We start from the raw sequence: 21,204 nt of genomic DNA on the forward strand, positions 1-21,204 counted from the left end.
TTACTTCGTCTTCTTTGTGAAGGCATTTCGAAAGGCAGTGTTTAGTAATTCTGCTTTGGCAGCACTGTCTTCGATAGTATCTCCATTGCTATCGCGCAGAGAAGGCATTGATTGTTTCTTCCCGCTAACATACTTCACATACGACCAGAATCTCTTTGGATTTTCTGCCATGTTTCGAGACAAAGTTTCGCTGGGGAAACTGTTATAGGCATCTCGCATTGAAGTCCGCACTAAATTTCGAGCTTCTGTAAAAGATCGCCAATCTTGGGGATTTTGCGTCTGTTTAAATTTGGTATGTTTGTTTCGTTGTTTCTGTAACAGTGTTCTAACCCTTTTTGTCTACCAAGGAGGATCACCTCCATCGTTTGTTAATTTATTTGGTATAAATCTCTCAATTGCTGCCGATAATATTTCTTTGAATTTAGGCCACATCTGGTCTACACTTATATTATTAATTTGGAATGAGTCGAGATTGTCACTCAGGAAGGCGTCAAGTGAATTTTTATCTGCTTTTTTGAACAGGTATATTTTTCGCTTATTTTTCGAGGATTTGGGGACTACAATATTCAATCTTGCTACGACAGCCCTGTGTTCACTAATCCCCGAATCGGTTTTGATGCTCGTTATTAACTCAGGATTATTTGTTGCTAAAAGGTCAAGTGTGTTTTCACAACCGTTTACTTTTCGCGTGGGCTCATGAACTAACTGCTTGAAATAATTCTCAGAGAATGCGTTTAGCACATTTTCGGATGATGTTTTAAGTGTACCTCCGGAATTAAACGTGTATTTTCGCCAACATATCGAGTGTAAATTAAAGTCACCACCAACTATTATCGTATGAGTCGGGTACGTGTTTGAAATCAAACTCAAGTTTTGTTTGAGCCTAGTTTTTACTACTTGCTTAGTGCTTGCCACACATTACTCACCGGATCTTTCCTTAACTGAGAAAGATTGGAGCATTATGGGCAGGGTCGTCTTGGAACCTCGACGTTCTAATGCAGCAGTTGGACTGAATTTAGCACTATATTCCTCAGAAGGATATCCAACAACTTTGACAATCAATGCCAAACCGAATGACTGCTTCTATGAGGTCCAGAGGTGGACAACGCGTTAATAACTTGCTCAATTTGTGCAGCTCTCTCTTTTTTTGTCTTACAGTGTAATTCACTTTCGTTACGTTATCTAAGTAATTGTACACCATTTAGAATGTATTGGTTAATACTTACATTTTAACAATCATTTTCAATAAGTTTGTTTCAGTTATCTCTGTAGGCAAAATATTGCATTTTATTCTTCGCTAGAACATGCTGTTTTGAATTTTGTTTATTCTTTCTTAGCAAACGCAACTTCAATCAAGTTTATTTTGTTTATGCGTGCAACTTATACTTAAATGTACCTCTTTCGTTTGGTTGAAATCTCCGATGTTTTGGACAGATCTTTGCAATGAACGCGAATACATTTTTGCTGTTATTTTTATGATCCTTTCCAGTTTTTTGTAAACTGTGTTCAAAAGTTTGTGCATTTTATCCGCAAGAAAAAGTTCCATATATAAGAATTTGGTGTACGTGTGAATACTATGTATCAGAAAGATACTCGCTCTTACATAGTTATGATCGGACTTAAGGCATAATATGCTGATGACACTCTGTACGCAAGTATCTTTGCGTGTCCACATCTTGCGTGTCAGGTCGACTGAAACTCGATGTTCATTACAAGAAAATTGATGTTAGTTACGCAATTTATAGAAGTACCTTCCACAAGTACCGTAATGTAAGCTAGTAAGCCGCACGGCTGAGCGGCAGCTGCACGTCCCCCGGCTGGTCCGCTGCCCGTCGCCGTGATATACCGAGCCGCGCCGGCCGAGCGGTGCGAAGACACACGTCGGCCGTGACAAGCCGGCTGCACTCCACCCAGGCTGTTGGCTGGCCGCTGCACTCACTCACGGAGTGCGCAGTTTGTCGCCGCCTCCAACGCTGCCAGGTGTCCGCCGTCGCAGTGGGGACATTACGCCTTGTCACGCACCCCAAGTACCCACGAAAGCGATCGGCGATTGCAGGTTACTTTTGTTCTAATTTCTTCACTACTGCACAGTGTGAATCACCTGTTGTTGTGGTGGTGGCAGACCTCAGGCCGAAGGCTGGTTGAATGCAGCTCTATACGCTAGCCCACCCTGTGCAAGTCTTTTTCGTCTGTGCGTAACTACCTCGAGTTACGTGCCAAACAGCAGACGCATCTACCTGACCGCTGTACTCTCCCTTCATAATTTTTACAACCCTCCCCTATCCCCCCCCCCCCCTATCTCTCTCTCTCACTCACTCACTCACACACACACACACACACACACACACACACACACACACGCACACATTCCCTATACTTCCTAGAATACTAATTTTTAATACTCTCTGAGTACAAAATATACTTGCAAACATAATGTTGTCAGCATGTTACGCCCTTACAGTCTTGTCATCAATGCTACTACAGCGTTCACTGTGCCAAGCTTACCGCCTTTGAAAAAATGCATGGTTGCTATTGCTGTATTCCAACAGAATTCCTTAAACAGACCGCAACCATCACATTTGGAGAGCACACACTATTTGTAGGACACTAACTTCGATTTTGCAGTTAGTAGGCTGATCTGCAGTCTAAACAACAGATACCATCTTCTTACTGTTGACACTCATAGAGAACAGTTGAAAGGAGTTACCTAAATTAGCTGTTAGCTCTTCTTCAGAATCTAGCGAATGTCATATCATCTGCATATACGAGGGCTGGAACTTTAATAGTGGCAATTGTTTATTTAAAATTGGTCGTAGGTTGTGTTCCAAAAACGAACAGCATAGAGACAGAAAAGATGACACTTTCTGCAGGACCTGAATATCATTTTGCAGGAAAATGCTCACGCACGTACAGGGCAAGTTGTTACTGATTTGTTTGACTAATTTGGCTGCTAAGTGCTATACCACCTACTGCACTCCCCTGACTTAAGCCTTCGTAAGTTCAACACGATTTTTGAACTGAAGGATATACTTCACGGCATTCGCTTCAGAACTACTTCAAATTCGTAAGCAATAGACCGCGCTGCTCAAACAGTCAACGCAACTGGCACTGCTAAGAGTATCCCACGACTTCCACATCACTAAAAAAAATGGCTCTGAGCACTATGGGACTTAACATCTGTGATCATCAGTCCCCTAGAACTTAGAACTACTTAAACCTAACTAACCTAAGGACATCACACACATGCATGCCCGAGGCAGGATTCGAACCTGCGACCGTAGCAGTCGCGTGGTTCCGGACTGAGCGCCTAGAACCGCTAGACCACCGCGGCCGGCCTTCCACATCACTGGCAACTGGTTATACACAATGCTGGTGACCAGGTCAGTAAAACTTTGAGCCAGCCGCTATGACCGAGCGGTTCTAGGCGCATTCGTCTGGAAATTCGGGACTGTTGCGTTCGCAGGTTCGAATCCTGCCTCGGGCATGGATGTGTGTGATGTCCTTAGGTTAGTTAGGTTTAAGTAGTTTTAAGTTCTAGGGGACTCATGACCTCATATGTTAAGTCCCAGAGTGCTCAGAGCCATTTGAGCCAAAACTTTGGAACACGTATCTATTTTGTACGAGCTGTAGATAAATAATTGCCACTATTAAAGTTCCAACCCTCGTAGTAGTTCGACAGCACTTACATATGTAAGTTTCTTGATCGTGTCTCTAAGGTTTTCTAAGTTTAAGCGTACGTTTTTCCCCCGCGCTGTTCGAGAGTGGAACGGTAGAGAAATAATGTGAAAGTGGTTCGGTCAACGGTATGCCAGGCACTTACGTGTGAATTGCTGTGTAGTCATGTAGATGCAGACCACTAATAGGAGATCAGATATTTCGCTTTACGTGTTGGAGCGAAACAATATGCAATGTCCTTCAGCAGCCAGGGAGCACAGAATCTTCTTACTGCGTTCGAATTTTCTTACTGCCCTTTGGATCTCATGCTTTAAAAGAGGAACCTGTGCTGCTTGTGGAATCTACAATGGTAGGGAAGAATCAATATTTAGTGATAAAAGAGTTGCTTAGTTTTACAACAAATTGACTACCCTTATTGAAATCTGTAGCTTTTTCTGAACTCTTTCAATGCCTAATTGCTTCTGCGATCTACCATAAACTACTTCACACGATCGAAAGAGAACTGATCCCGCATCATATCCAGTGGCCTTTTCTCTGTTCAGAGATTTCTTCGGCTTTTACTTTCAATTCTGTGATTTCTTGTCAACACACGTTAAGTGAAAATAGAAAGGAGTGGTAGTAGAGCGGCCTCATTTAGAAAAAACCTCAGAAACCATTATTCAGTATTACGACCACATCTCTGTCACATTCCATTTCGCCACCAGTAGAGGAAAGGTGCCTATTATGCGATAGTTCCCTAATATGACACACCCCAACTGTGCTCATGTTAGGGGTTGCACTCTGGTGGAGAGTTTCTTAAACACGTCTATTATGTGCCAGACGACGACACAGCGAGTAGGAAGCCATAGTTGAGCCGGACACAGTACGTAGAGGTTGATACAAAATTTCTTGTGTTTGGAGTTTTTGCGACATCGGTGTTGAGACAATATTTCAGCTTGGAGGTGAGTGGATATTACTGCACTCTTTACGATACCTATCGCATATTGGGGGAACTCGTTCTCTCACCACTTTTATGTGTAATTTACGCAATACTATCAGGAAATAACAATATTTCATCATTTATTGTAGTAAAATTTTGGCAACTGTGTTTATTTCAATTCGATTAAATTATGATAAACAGGGATTACTTTGACTAGTCTTATGATCAGAAATTGGAATGTTTTCTGGAACTTGATGGATGGTGCACCTGCAGGATCAATATCAGCTTGTCATCCAAGTGGCTGGATACAAACTCACATTTTTACTCAGTGGTTTGATCATTTTGTGAGTCATGTAAAGCAATCTTCATATGACTCTGTCATATTGATTCTTGATGGGCATTATTCCCACACAAAGAATCTCGATGTGTTAGATAAAGCACGTGAAAACAATGTTCATGTGGTATGTTTTCCACCTCACTCAACGCATAAAATGCAGCCACTTGACGTCGGATTTATGGGGCCTTTGAAAACCTACTATGCCCAAGAGATAGAAACGTGTTGGCAAGTAACCCAGGTCATGTTATCACCCCATTATTAATAGCCAAGTTATTTGGGGCAGCTTACAACCGAGCAGCAGCAATGGAAGCATCTGTGAATTCCTTCATAAAAACAGGTCTCATCCCATGCAACAGAAACATCTTTAGGGAACATGAATTTTCAATTCATCGCCTTGCTAACGATCTTCAAGAAAGAGATGCCAAAACCGAAAATAAAACTACTAATGGTGATGGTCAAGCTGTTAGCCCGGCAGACATCAGACCTCTCCCACACATCGCAAAACCACCTGGAGTTAGTCAAATAGGTCAAACATCGCGTTCGTGCTCTGCTGTGTTACTAACTTCAACTCCTTATGTGAAGCAATTGCAAGAATCTAAACATTAGAAGTCAGAGGCTGAAGCTAAGAAAGCAGCGAGAAAGTTATTTGGGGGGAAGAGTGGAAAATCTTCCAATCGTAGACCTAAAGCAGATGAATCATCTAGTGACTCGGCATCCGATGTCCATCTTGATGACAGTGGGGATTCAGACAGCAGTGATTATGATGATGCAGAGTGTCTGTTCTGTACTGGGCGCTTTTCTGAAGGCAAACATGGGGAGAAATGGGCACAGTGCACGAAATGTTATTGCTGGGCTCACGAAGATTGCGGTGTCACAGAAGAAAATTTTGTTTGCCCCGGATGCCGTAAATATAAACCTAAGTAGAGTGAAATGAGTGAAGGATAACAGAAATGAATGAACATGTAAAAATTTTATTTTCATATGTCATTATTATGTAATAAAATAATTACAGCAAAATATTATTACTGTCTCATATTAGGAAACCTTGATCTCATTTCTACGAAATGCCTTGTTTGTGAAGATTTAATAACTACTCTGAAAGATTGTTTATTATTGCAAATACGATAATTGTATGATAAAATTAAATAATGCAAGATCTTATTACCATCATAAAAAATACAACTGCATTTACTTTTAGGTCTTTCAAATGTGTTTACAAAAGTGTGTCTCGTATTAGGCACCTTTCCTCTACGTTCAGTGAGGTACTGGATACGTGACTGCGATACATTGGCTTCATTTTACGTCGAAAGGACGGTAATACATTCTTCATTCGTCAGTACAGTAGCTCGATTGTTTACGTGTGTTGCGTGGAACACTATGGTTAATGTATATTACGGCATAATGTGGTTAATGGAATGACTGAAAGGAAGGGATTAATCTCGAAGGTAATTAGTTGGGACCGTGGCAAGGCGCCGTAGATCGCGCGGCTACCCCCCGCGACCATCGGGCAATTACTGCTGTGGCCTGTGGGCCTGCACCGTTGTCACCCTGTTCCTGCGTTCCTAATAGCACAAACACCATGTTCCCCATCAGCACTAAATAGCTACCTTTGAGAAACAAGCATAAAATATCATGAAGGAATTGAGCTGTGGTGGCTTCCTAGTTTCAAACATCCCGCCGTGCGTTCTCGAGAGCTAGCGGTTCCTCGCAACAGAAAGCGCCTTCCAACTAGGGTGCACGGGGCGAAAGTGTGATTTGGGGCATGAAGTCGGCTCCGCTCGGAGTGATGCGCTGTGTGTGGGGCCCTTGTTTGGTCGCGTTGGCCGTTAGTATTTGGTTCAAATGGCTCTAAGCACTATGGGACTTAACATCTGAGGTCATCAGTCCCCTAGACTTTGAACTACTTAAACGTAACTAACCTAAGGACATCCCATACATCCATGCCCGAGGCAGGATTCGAACCTGCGAGTGTAACAGCAGCAAGGTTCCGGGCTGAAGCGCCTAGAACTGCTCGGCCACAGCGGCTGGCCGTTAGTATTTGTTAAGAGGCCTGTCGACACCGCGGTTCTCCAACGTTACTGCCGAGTGCGCAATATTGTAGCGATCTTGGCGTTGAAAGCCAAAATTTATTTCATTTTCCTCCCATTTGGGGTTTCAGTTTCTATGAAGATAATGTACGGATCGTCTGGTGTTTTGGAGAGTCCGATTCATTAGGTACTTCGGCTTCTGGATTATGGGATAACCGTGCTGTCTGTCGGCCCAGTGAACTTGATGTTGGTTAAGCACCTTATACGGGCTGTCAGGAGAAGGCGACATTGGTAGTGTCTTGATTTGTTTCCTGTTCCAGTATCTTGCGTCCTGGTGCTGAGGGGCTCCAATGTGGTTTTAGTAAGCGTATGCTCAGCAGTAAACCTGACAGGGCAAAAGTATTTAATGTTGTATAAATGACTGTTGATTCCGTGTGCAGAGAACTGTTGACTGGTGGAGGTCGCGCATTCTTTCCTGGCTCAACACCTGATTACGGGAGATTGCGAAAGGGGCTAGTAATGCCGCATCTTAGACAGTCCTTTAGTTTGTTCTAGACTTACGGCTGTTGCGGCACACGCAAAAGACATCGATCCCGTTGCCTGCATGTTTTTCTTGCGGACCGGCCAGCTGCGTGCTTCGGCAGGCGAGATGTTCTTCGCCGAGCCTGTCACCTCCTGCATCACCTCAAGCCGCAATAATTGCAGTAGTTTGTTTTATTCTCCTTTTTTAATAATAGATGTCATCCCATCTCGTGTATTAATTAATGTGAGTTTAAGAGTTTCACTCTGTTGGGTTAATGTTTTGAAAGGCCGTCAACGGAAGTTACACAAATTGTTAAATTTCCTTAATCTCATCATCTGGCGTTGGCTAGTTTTAAATTTTCGAATTGCCGTGATTAGCCGTCATTGAAATTTTCAAATTTTTCTTCTAATTTTGTTATCTGTCACTGACCGAGTTCTTAATTAAAGACTTTTTTAAATGTACAGTTAGTTGTTCATAGTGATGCATTTACAAGTACTTGTATTTACTACCTATCATGTTCTTAGTTTCATATTAGTCGGGATCCCGTTTGTAGGTCTGAATCGTAAAGGTTCTAGAACACTATCTGGTCGTATTTTTCAGAATAATTATGTCGCATGTTGGCATTGATTAATTTTTTTTCCTTTTCCTAAATGCGTAAAATTCAAAATTAGACTAAATTCTGTCACTTCTTGTTCAAGTTTAATTAAAGGTGGTATGGGCCTGTTTTTAAATTGTTAGAGAATTTTTTGGTTTCACTCTATATTTATTAAGCGGCAATAGCCGTCGGGTACCTGCTGAGAGTTTGCTTAGTGTGAAACTGGAAATTTGCATCTTATAATCTGTTTGCATCAAGGGATCACCAGTTTAGTATTGGAGGGCAGCGTGAGGGTAAAAATCGTAAAGGGAGACCACGAGATGAATACACTAAGCAGATTCAGAAGGATGTAGGTTGTAGTAGGTACTGGGAGATGAAGAAGCCTACACAGGAAAGAGTAGCATGGAGAGCTGCATCAAACCAGTCTCAGGACTGAAGACCACAACAACAACAACAACAACAACAACAATCAGTTTGCTTAATGTGAAACTCTAAATTTGTTCAAAATGTTCAAATGTGTGTGAACTGCTAAGGGAACAAACTGCTGAGGTCATCGGTCCCTAGACTTACACACTACATAAACTAACTTACACTAACTTATGCTAAGAAGAACACACACACCCATGCCCGAGGTAATTTTCGAACCTCCGGCGGGAGGGGCCGCGCAATCACTGTGTAAGTAGGCTGTTTAGATTTTTATGTTGGTAACGCCACGTAGTGCTCTGTATGAAAATCGCTGACTGCGCTTGTGTAGTGTTGGGCAGTTGGATGTGAACAGCGCGTAGCGTTGGGCAGTTGGAGGTGAGCCTCCAGCAGTGGTGGATGTGGGGAGAGAGATGCCAGAGTTTTGAGAAGTTACTATAAGAGAACGATCTGGACGTGTGTCCCCCAGAAAAAGGAAATTTGTAAAGATGGATGTCAGGAATTGATAGATATATATGTGATGACTTTTGACCACTATAAAGGTAAATACATTGTTTGTTCTCTATCAAAATCTTTCATTTGCCAACTATACCTATCAGTAGTTAGTGCCTTCAGTAGTTAGAACCTTTTATTTAGCTGGCAGTATTGGCGCTCACTGTATTGCAGTAGTTCGAGTAACGAAGATTTTTGTGAGGTAAGTGATTCGTGAAAGGTATAGGTTATTGTTAGTCAGGGCCATTCTTTTGTAGGGATTATTGAAGGTCAGATTGCGTTGCACTAAAAATATTCAAAAATGGTTCAGATGGCTCTGAGTACTATGGGACTTAACATCTGAGGTCATGTTCCATAGAACTTAGAACTACTTAAACCTAACTAACCTAAGGACATCACACACATCCATTCCTCGAGGCAGGATTCGAACCTGCTACCGTAGCGGTCGCGCGGTTCCAGACCGAAGCGCCTAGAACCGCTCGGCCACACCGGCCGGCACTAAAAATATTGTGTGTCAGTTCAGTGATGATCAGAATAAGTAATGAGAGAACTGCTTGAGTACGCTGAGTTTTGCTCAGGTGTTTGAAAATCAAATAACGTAAGAGATTTACCAGCACAGTCATTCATAATTTTTCTAAGGAGACGTTTGATGACATGGCACCTCTAACCGCAAGGCCACTACGCACGGCTCGAAATTTGTATCTTATAAACTTTTGTAATAAATGTTTTAGAAATCGTTAATGATGCTTACCCAAAACCCGGTAAAGTCGTACCCCGTGGCTTATCCTGAGCTACTGGGCGCCATTTGAGCACTGTTGAGCGCCTTGTGCTTTTCATGAGCAGCTCAGATATGACGCCCGACAAGAGAGAAACTTAAACAAATCTCAACATTTTGTTTTGTAGAACCAGCAATCCTCTTATTTCATGAAGAGTTATTACAGATCTGCCGCAGTTGCGGTACATATATGTTTTGGCAGTTAGTTTTGAACCGTCTGGTTCATTCTCAATCATAACCTACTGGGCCTGCACTGAAAGTGCCTGATCTTAATGGCATCCACACAAAGACTGTTGCAAATGTCTCATTATACAGGTGCTGGCAATACAAGCCAATTTTAACTTGAGCAGATATTGGTACGAAACTGGTAAACAGGAGGAACATCGCACAGTCAAATAATTAAGAATGTTAAAGAGTATGCGGTTTTTAACAGGTATTTTTTATAGTAAATATCACATGAACTGTTAATTTTAAGAATTGGGGTTAATAACAATACGAATCAGAAGATTTATTCTGTAGCCCATTCTCCTTACTTAATTTCTTGCGATAGTTCAGAGCACGTTCATGTAATATCATACCGCTGATGAATACAAAAATCTTTCCTCAATGAAATTTACTGTAGTTTACCTCTGTAATGCAACCCTTCACGGGGTACAGTATTAGCGTCAATATCTGCATTCAGGATCTGTTTTTGAGATCTTGTTTTGTGCATTAAAGGCTGATTGTCTCGTCTACACCTTTGTGTGCAAATTTCTCCCATATTACTCTCACTATACTACGTCTATTAGAGATTGCATACTTAAGATTACCTATACGTGTAAATTTCGATAGCATCTAAAGCGCCGTATGCGAAAATACGTCGCTCGTATTCAAAGCGCTGCCTTGCTTCGGGATCTTATCTCCTCCCAGCTAATATCCGATCCTTTTTTTACGCTTCATTTCTTCTTGAAAGTTGAACATTCATTCGAGACTGAATTCGTTACAGTAAGAACGGTTACTTCGATTAGATATATTGCGTAGGTGTGAAACCAGAAATTGATTAACGAACGTTTCTATTAAATATTCACCCGAAACGAATTTTAGGATAAACGAAAAATCATAATAGAACAATTTCAGAATAATAAGCCTTCTCTAGCTGCCAGTCCGACTTATTATTACATATTTTGACGTTCAGAATGCGCTGAAAATTTTAGAATTATAACACATTCACTTTGAAATAGAGTTGCAAACATGATGAAGACTTGGTAGCATAAAAGGTGCAATCATTCTTTGTAAAGCAGGGGAGTGGGAAATTGAAATGTAAACTACGTAAAACTTACTACATGACTTGCTATCAGATTGATCAAATTCTTGCTAGATAATCAATAATCCAGAACAAAATGCACACCATTTCGAGATGTTATTCACTTTTTATGTTATTCTTGTAGTCAAAAACTCACAAATCTTGTCAGATTTTTTAATCATTATTGTTTCATTTAATGCCGTCAACTTTTAATGCAGTTATTATTCCTAAAACAAAAATAAAATCAAACGTAGTGGCATCTAATTTCATCACCTGGTGGCTTTATCATAATCATTTGCATGCAGAAGAGTATGCTTCGACTCAAAAGTCTTGAGGTAGAGCGTCACCACTTAGCATAGGTAAGAGTAAAATTAATACATGAAGACGCTATGGTTCCATCCAGATTGTAAAACCACAAGTTAGTATAGCGAGCAGCTGCGTTGCCTTAGAAGTGATAATCAGAAGGCTGTGTTGAACGATGAGTACATATGAACGGTCGAGAAGGCGCAGCGTAAATCACTAATTGAATAAGAGTTAAGCAGTTGATAATAAGGTTGGTTTGACATTACATAATTGTACTGACGTGACGTGATCTTTCTCTCATCTGACCAGTGTTCCGCGTTACCAAGAACTCGTGAGGAACCCCAGTTCGTCAGAGACTCCTCCTAGTATATATCACCAATATCAGTCTTTTACCGACAACTACCGTCGTGCTAGGTAGCAGAAAAAAATGGTTCCGCCACAGATGTAATTCTAATACGAGCATTCGTTACTCATGCTTGTCGACAATGCTTCATATGTAATTAACTGGAAACCATCCATATAATCAACTGGAAACCATCACTTCCCCGTAGCTACTGTCGGTTTCTTACAGTTGCAGAGTATGTTATTTTCTTTGACACCAAAGTCTGAGTACATCACTACAGACAAAACAAAGAAAATTTAAATCTCGTTTTTAGCACAACCCTGTGAAGGAAGGAAGGGCTTAACGTCCCGCCGACGTCGTTAGAGATGGAGCACAAGCTTGGTTAGCATCACGGATAGGGAAGGAAATCGGCCGTGCCCTTTTGCAGGAAATATTCCGGCATTTTCCTAGAGCGATTTAGGGAAATCACGGGAAACCTAAATCTGGATAGCCGGATGCGGGATTTGAACCGTAGTCCTTCCCAATGCGAGTCCAGTGTGCTAACCACTGCGCCAAGTCGCTCAGTCCAATCCAGTGACATAAATTTATTCTCCTATAAAGTGAAAGCTGTTAAGGGGTGTGTAGAGGGGTAATTTCTAGCGTCAAGGAAAAAAATAAGTATGTAATGCAAAAAATCGACGAAGTTGGACGTACTTGCACTGAAGTATAAAGAGAATAATTACATGCCTTAAACGCATAAAAACTGTGGCGGTAGATTGCTTGGACGGTTACTTGGCCATCAGTGGTTCCTTTTGTGCTATTCCAAAGGAGAACGCTACGTGCCGAAACTGGTTTCAGCTTATTACGGTATATTCATAATTTTCACTTATGGACCGTCTGACAGCAACTGAATAAAACACAATTTTAGCGCCATACACGTTTCGCCTTTATTTTCTGCAAGGCATCATCAGTGGCAGGTTGCGTGGACAATTTCTTACATATTACGCTCCTGATGCATTTTTGGTGCTGTTCTTCTTCTTATGAATGCCAATTTGCGGTTTTTTTTCCACATTCCACAGCACTATGAACTGAACGTTCGGGTCAATGCAATGTTTTGGTTTCAGTTTGTTCCTTCATTCCTTTCCTCATCAAAGGTCTCTAGTTCCAGTCTCAGTCCAGCACACAGTTTTAATCTGCCAGGAAGTTTCATTCACGATGTTGTACATTGATTTTAACTGTCTGATGGTAAAAAATCAAGCATGGCTCGACAAGTTCAGGTTATTGCTCGTGCGTCGACTGTTCGTTGACAACTGACTGTACATCTTTCTGTAAAAACACATCTACGTGATTACTCTTCTATTCACAATAAAGTGCCTGGCAGAGGGTTCAATGAACCACCTTCAAGCTGTCTCTCTACCGTTCCACTCTCGAACGGCGCGCGGGAGAAAAGAGCACTTAAATTTTTCTGTGCGAGCCCTGATTTCTCTTATTTTATCGTGATGTTCATTTCTCCCTATGTAAGTGGGTGCCAACAGAATGTTTTCACAATCGGAGGAGAAAACTGGTGATTGAAATATCATGAGAAGATACCGCCGCAACGACAAACGCCTTTGTTTTAATGATTGCCACAATCACGTATCATGTCTGTGGCACTATCTCCCCTATTTCGCGATTATACAAAACGAGCCGCCCTTCTTTGTACTTTTTCGATCTCATCCGTCAGTCCCACCTGATGCGGATCCCACACAGTACAGCAATACTGCAGAATAGGGCGGACAAGCGTGATGTCACATAGACTTACCGCACTTTCTAAGTGAACCGCAGTCTTTGGTTTGCTCTACCCACAACATTATCTATGTGATGGTTCCATCTTGTTCCATGATATGTTCTGCCCAATGCGTTTTCACTGATTATCGGGCCACATTCAACGCCGTTTAACTAGTAGCTGGCTACCAATTTCACAACGCACCTGTCAACACGCTGTGTCTATGTTCAAAATTCGGGGGTCATACTTGAAATGGGACCACCATTCCCGTCATTTTTGGTCACTCATTTTGTGCACAGGGTGAGTCACCTAAAACTTGCGCCGAATACTTCCCTTATCATAATTAGTCACCATCACTCTACCAACGGCCTGGTCAGAGAAGGCGTAGGAGCAGACAGGTTCCGTGCACTTTCTTGCTCTTGGGGTGGGAAACTGCCCCTACAGGCGGAATAGTGAGCAATGATCAACGGCATGAGGATGCGGGAGGAAATGGAAACCACTGTGTTTAAGACAAATACTGTGTATCAACAGGACATGTGACCTCTGAAAAAAATGGTTGAGTGACCAACGAAAGAGCCGGCCGCGGTGGCCGAACGGTTGTAGGCGCTTCCGTCCGGAACCGCGCGACTGCTACGGTCGCAGGTTCGAATCTTGCCTCGGGGATGAATGTGTGTGATGTCCTAAGGTTAGTTAGGTTTAAGTAGCTCTAAGTTCTAGGGGACTGATGACCTCAGATGTTAAGTCCCATAGTGCTCAGAGCCATTTGAACCAACGAAAGGATAACGTTCTACGGGTCTGGGTGTGGAATATCAGAAATTTGAACTTGGCGGGGAAATCAGAAAATCTGAAAAGGAAACTGCTAAGGCTCAGTTTAAATATAATGGGCGTCAGTGAAGTGAAATGGGAAGAACACAAGGTTTAACGAAATTAGTTTTATATATTAATACCTTCAGCTGCTGACGGGCGTTGATATATACAGACGTTGTATCCATCTGAGTCACCGAGGGCACAGAGGATAACGCGACTGCAGGGTCTATCTCGCGCACGCTTCCCGCGAGACCCACATCCTCACCGTGTATGTCCACATACTACATTCGTAGTGCCCCTACCCAACACTCTCATTACTCGTGGATGACATTCTTACCAAGTCCCGTGAGAGTTCGGGTAGTATGTGTGCATCCGCACAGAAGAAGAAGGTCATGGCCGGTATTGCCAGAACTATATACTTATATGGATATGGTTTCTGTTCTTTCGGACATGTCCGAAAGAATAGACACCATATCCATATAAGTATACAAGGATTAACGGTCAGAGGAGTATAGGATCACATCAGCAGCAGCAGAAAATGGCATAACGGGAGTAGGATTCGTTATGAACAGGAAGTTAAGGCAGAGAGTGAATTACTGTGAACAGTTCAGTGATATGGTTATTCTCATCACAATCGACAACAAACCAACACCGACAATGATAGTTCAGGTATACATGCCGACGTCGCAAGCTGAAGATCAAGAGGTACAGAAAGTATATTAGTATATTGAAAGGGTAGTACAGTACGTTAAGGGAGACGAAAATCTGTCGTGGGGGACTGGAATCCAGATGTAGGGAAAGGAAAAGAAGAAAAGCTTACAGGAGAATATGGGCTTGGAACCGGGAATGAGAGAGGAGAATGACTAATTGAGTTACGTAATAAATTTCAGCTAGTAATAGGAGTTATACTTGGAAAAGGCCGGGTGATACGGGGAGATTACAGTTAGATTACATCGTGGCCAGACAGAGATTTCGTAAGAGATTAGTCAGGAAGAATACGCAAAGAAGGCTGTAGATACAGCAATAAGAATAGCTCAGTAGGCAGTTAAGTTGAAGATAAATTGATATCTCTAAAAAGGACAATCACAGAAACTGGAAAGAAAAACATAGAAAGAACTGCGAAGAAACCTTGGACAACAGATGAAGTACTTCAGTTGATCGATGAAAGGAGCAAGAACAAAAAAGGTTCAGGGAAATTCAGGGATACAGAAATGCAAGCCGCTGAGGAATGAAATAAATAGGAACTGCAGGGAAGCTAAGACGAAAGGGCTGCATGAAAATAGTGAAGAAATCGAAAAAGAAATTATTGTCGGAAGAATTGACTCCACGTATATAAACTCAAAACAACCTGCGGCGAAATTAAAAGCAAGGTTGGTAGCATTAAGAGTGCAGAGGGAATACCACTCTTAAATGAAGAGGAGAGAGCGGATAGGTGGATAGAATATTCTGAAGGCCTTTATGAGGAGGAAGACTTGTCTGATGACGTGACAGAAGAATAACAGGGTAGAGATGGAGCCCCAGCATTAGAATCAGAATTTAAAAGACCTTTCGAAGACTTACCATTGATTATGGCAGAGGTATAGACAACATTCCATCAGAATTTCTAAAATCACTAGGGGGAACTGGCAACAAAACGACAACTCATGTTGGTGTGTAGAATGTATGAGTGTGGCGATTTACCATCTGACTTTCGGAAGAACATTAGCCACAAAATTCCCAAGACTGCAAGAGGCGAAATTGCGAGAACTAACGTACAATCAGCTTAACAGCTCATGCATCCAAGTCGTTGACAGGAACAATATGAAGAATAACGGAAAAAAATCTTTTAGATTCTTTTAAATAACAATCAGTTTGAGTTAGGAAAAGTAAAGGCACCAGAGTGGCAGTTCTGATGTTGCCGTTGATAATGGAAGCAAATCTAAAGAAAAATGAAGACACGTTCGTAGGATTTGCCAACACGGAAAAAGCGTTCGACAATGTAAAATGGCGTAAGATGTTCAAAATTCTGAGTAAAATAGGACTAAACCATAGTGAAAAACGGATAATCTACAAAATGCACAAGATCAAAGAGGGAACAATATGAGTGGAGGACGAAGAAAGAAGTACTTTGATAAAAAGGTTGTATGACAAGGATGTAGTCTTTCACCCATACTGTTCAGTCTATACATCGAAGAAGCAATGAGGGAAATAAAAGAAAGCTTCAAGAGTGGAATTATAAATCAATGTGAAAGGATATCAATGATACGATTCTCTGATGACACTGTTATCTTCAGTGGAACTGAAGAAGGATTACAGGATCAAAAAAAAAAAAAAAAAAAAGGCTCTAAGCACTATGGGACTTAACAGCTGAAGTCATCAGTTCCCTAAACTACTTAAACCTAACACACATCCATGCCCGAGGCAGGATTCGAACTTGTGACCGTAGCAGCCGCGTGGTTCCGGACTGAAGCGGCTAGAACCGCTCGCAGCCGCGGCCGGCGATTACAGGATCTGTTGAATGGAATGAACAGTCTAATGAATACAGAATACGGATTGAGAGTAAATCGAAGAAAGACGAAATAATGAGAAGTAGCAGAAACGAGAAGAGCGAGAAGTTTAAGATCAGGATTGGTGATGATAGAGTAGATGAAGTTAAGGAATTCTGGTAAGTAGGCAGCAAAATGACCCATGACGGTCGCAACAGGTAGACTTCAAAAGCATACTAGCATTGGAAAAGAGAAGTCTACTAGTATGAAACGTAGACCTTAATTTAGGAAGAAATTACAGAGAATGTACGTTCGGAGCACAGCGTTGTATGGTAGTAAAACACGGATTGCGGGAAAATCAGAAAAGAAGAAACTCGAAGCATTTGAAATATGGTCTTACAGAAGAATATTGAAAATTAGGTGGACTAATAAAGTAAGCCATGAGGAGGCTGGAGAGACAAGAAGGGACAGAACGGTAGGACATTTGTTAAGACATAACAACATAATTTCCATGGTACTAGTGGGACCTGCAGAGGGTAAAATCTGTACGGGAAAACAGATATTCTAATATGCTCAGCATATAATTGAGGACGTAGGTTGAAAGCTCTACACTGAAATGAAGAGGTTGGTATGGGAGAGGAATTCGTGGCGGACAGCATAATTAGTCAGAAGACTGGTGACAAAAAAAAGACTCTTTCTGCAAGGACGTACCAACTACACCCTACGATATGCAACGACGTATTGCTACAGCGTACTGGGTATCTCAATGTAATACGAGCACGAGTAAACCACTCGTTCCATACCAGACTGAAAGCCTATGTTGCCGGTGGCCATTTTGAAAACAACATATGATGGTCAATTGTCTCGTTACTGGTCAGAGTCCTCGTAACTAGCGCATGCACTTGAGTTGTTCTTTAGTTTGTGCTACCATGGGTATTTGATGAGTGTCGATGTGGGAATATTTAAAAATATGATATCTCGTAAACGATTCGCACTAGAATCCTGCAACAAACACCAGTAATATTCTAATTTGCCCTACTTATTTTTCTAATGTGAATAGACATTGTTCCATTGAAAAAGTGTGTTTTTGTAAAAAATACACATTATAAGTATTATTACAATCTGTTGACTGGCTAACAATATGAGTCCCTGTCTACAAATCCGTTCTGTGAAAATCGCATGTCAATAGGATTTTCCATTTCCGCAATATTTGGGGCGCAAGTTCTAGATGATTCAAACTTTATATACGAAATTTAAGTATCATCAAAATAGTATTACCACTAACTGCAAACTGAGGATAGACAGACGTGTCAACAACATTAAAGACGTATTAGATTAAACTGAAGGCACGCTCAAAGTGAATAGTAAAACCTTGACACAAACTTCTAAAATTCCTGTATGGAACGCGAACACAAGCTGAGGCATTATTAATTACGTAACACTACGAAAAACCGGTTACGCTACAGATCATTAAATTGAGAATACACATGGCAAAAGAGGTCGTGATGGGCTTCAGAAGGAAACCGAACGGGTAATCGAGCGTGTATTGCTAATCACAGGCTGTGTCAGGAAATAGCCCGCAAGTGTTAGATAACTAGGTTCCCCCACGGCTCTCTGAGTCGGCCAATCAATTACACCGAGTTAAACAAAGTAAAGGCATAAATAGTTAATGCGGTTCAGAAATATGACTAAAATTACAGTTCACAAAAACAGTAAATTGCTAATTACCTTGTCCGGCAACTTGACTGGCCAGCGAAGGGAAATAGCGTGATTGATTTTTTTTTTTTTTTTTTTTTTTTGTGTAAAACGAACGAGAGGGGTTTGGTGGAGGGGGAAGGTCCCAGTAGAGGAGGCCTTCTGGCAGCGAAAGTTATATGTGCGGTAGATCAAAGAGGAGTTTCCACAGAATTGCCTCATGAAAGGAAGTTACGGGCGTAAAATGATGCGGCCAATTACATTCATGTCACGATCGGGATTAGTGATTGCTCGGGGGTCAGGGGAAGGTTGTAACCGGCGAGATGGGGACGGATGGTCGGCCCCTAATGGCGCAGGGGAGAGCCAGCAATCGGGCGAAGGACGAGCGCGTCTTCGCACCATTATCCCTGCGACCGAGTGCAGCAATCAGGAGCCAATCAAGGGGCTCGTTTAAGAGCTTGTCGCCGGTGACTGCTTCGCAGTTGTTTTCAGGCGAATACAGCTTCTCCAGTTGCTTCCTTAAGAGTTTTTATGACTCTCTGGAAAATTGTAATCTGGAGATTATTCTCTGTTGAGCCAAGTGATGCTACAGGATTCTTGCACTGTACGTGTTCGTGTCGTTTCTAATTTCCGTCGAAGTATACGAATATTTTAATTATACTGTAATGCACACTGTGCACTTACAAGGGGACCACGCCCACTCCTCATAACCGATTACGTCCAGATCTGTGGTAGGCCTATACAGAGTGTATCCGTAACAGCGGGCAAAAATTTAACAGAACATAGAAGATGTTTCACTGAACAATTTGAGTTAGAGCAGCCAGCTTCAGGAGATAATAGGAATAAAATCACAGTAGTACGTACTTTTTTGTTGTATTATTTACAGTTGAGAGCAAATACCATGACTGACACAATGAACATAACATTTGTACCGTATCTTACAAAGCATGGTGAAACTGACGGCCATCAACCTCGTTGCAACGATGACATCGGCAAACAAGATTCTGACAGACCCTGACAAATATCCGTGGAGTGTTTCGAATCATATCACAGGCAGCTACAATTGTGGCAACTTATTCCATCTCCGTAGCCATTGGGATCTCGTATACAAGCGAGTTTTAGATATCCCCATACGAAATAATAAAGGGCATTTAGGTCATGTGACCTCGCAGTCCATTGTATAGGACCTCCCCTTCCAATCCAGCAACCAGAAAACACTTGCTAGTAATGAGGCTCGCCCTCCTCGTTTCCTTGCAGAAAGTAAAGAATATACATGTAAATAAACAGCACAGTATTGTAAACTTGAAAGCATGTTAGTTGCAAATAAGTTGGAAAACAGTAATGCTAGACAAAACGGCAGACAAGTTTACTTCCATATCTCCTGCAGCTGGCTTCTACGACTCCGAGTCCCCTACCTCATACTGTTCAGTGGAACATTCTCTATGTCCTGTTACATTTTTGCACGCTCTTATGGAAATACCCTACATGAAGGGTTTGGTCAGAAATGAAAGTGACAGAAGTGGGAGCTCCAGATGGCCAACCACTTATTTTTAGCCGTCCGGAGTGGCCGAGTGGTTCTAGGCGCGTCAGTCTGGAACCGCTTGACCACTACGGTCGCAGGTTCGAATCCTGCCTCGAGCATGGATGTGTGTGATGTCCTTAGGTTAGTTAGGTTTAAGTAGTTCTAAGTTCTAGGGAACTGATGACCTCAGAAGTTCAGTCCCATAGTGCTCAGAGCCATTTGAAAAATTTTTGAACTTTTTTTATTTTCAATTTTTACGTTACGTCTTAAAAAGACATGAAAAGAAAAGGCAGAGAAAAATTTGGGATTATAAACAAATTACCAGCAAGAGACTATAAGGCTACAAGAGAACTCCATACGTGAAATTAGATACTTTTATTATTTTACAGTTGATGATTTATAAACTAAGAGACTCGCCAGGTAAGCCGAGAGCGCTAATGCATTGCTTCCTGGACTCGGGTAGGCGCGTTGGCCCCAGATCGAATCCGCCCAGCAGATTACCGACGTCGGCCGGTGTGCCGGCTAGCCTGGATATGGTTTTTAGGTGGTTTTCCACATCCCACTAGGTGAATACTGGGCTGGTCTCCACATTGCGCCTCAGTTACACGACTCGCACACATCTGAACACGTTCGAACTATTCCATGGCTTACACTAAACGCACACAACTGGGGTACACTAATTCCGTACCGGTTGGTGTGGCCGAGCGGTTCTAGACGCTTCAGTCTCGAACCGGGCGACCACTACGGTCGCGGGTTCAAATCCTGACTCGAGCATGGATGTGTGTGATGTCTTTAGGTTAGTTAGGTTTAAGTAGTTCTGAGTTCTAGGGGACTGATGACCTCAGAAGTTAAGTTCCATAGTGCTCAGAGCCATTTGAACCATTTTTGGACTAATTCCGTCCCGGGGGGTATGGGGTGGCGGCAGAAAGGGCACCTGGCCACCACTTAAAAACTAACCTTGCCAAATCCGTTCCTGACCATGCTGACCCTGCGAAACCGCGGAACAAGGCATCAGCGAAAGAAAGATTTACACGTAAGAGAGTGATATTCATCGTGAAAACAGAGCAAAAAATCTTTTTCACAGCATCTTACATACGTCATAAAAGTCGTATTTTTACAGTTACATAGTCATTTTAAAATTTCCTTAGGAAAGCAGACTTGGTTTGCCTTCCTAAAATGATCTCTCTCATCGCCCAGTTTGGCAGTATAGTATGTGTAACACAGCATTTCGCTAAATATTCGCGAAGATAGCTGGTGATGCACAGTGGAATATGGCT

This window comes from Schistocerca piceifrons, chromosome 2, assembly GCF_021461385.2.
Source record: "Schistocerca piceifrons isolate TAMUIC-IGC-003096 chromosome 2, iqSchPice1.1, whole genome shotgun sequence".
Lineage (NCBI taxonomy): Eukaryota > Metazoa > Arthropoda > Insecta > Orthoptera > Acrididae > Schistocerca > Schistocerca piceifrons.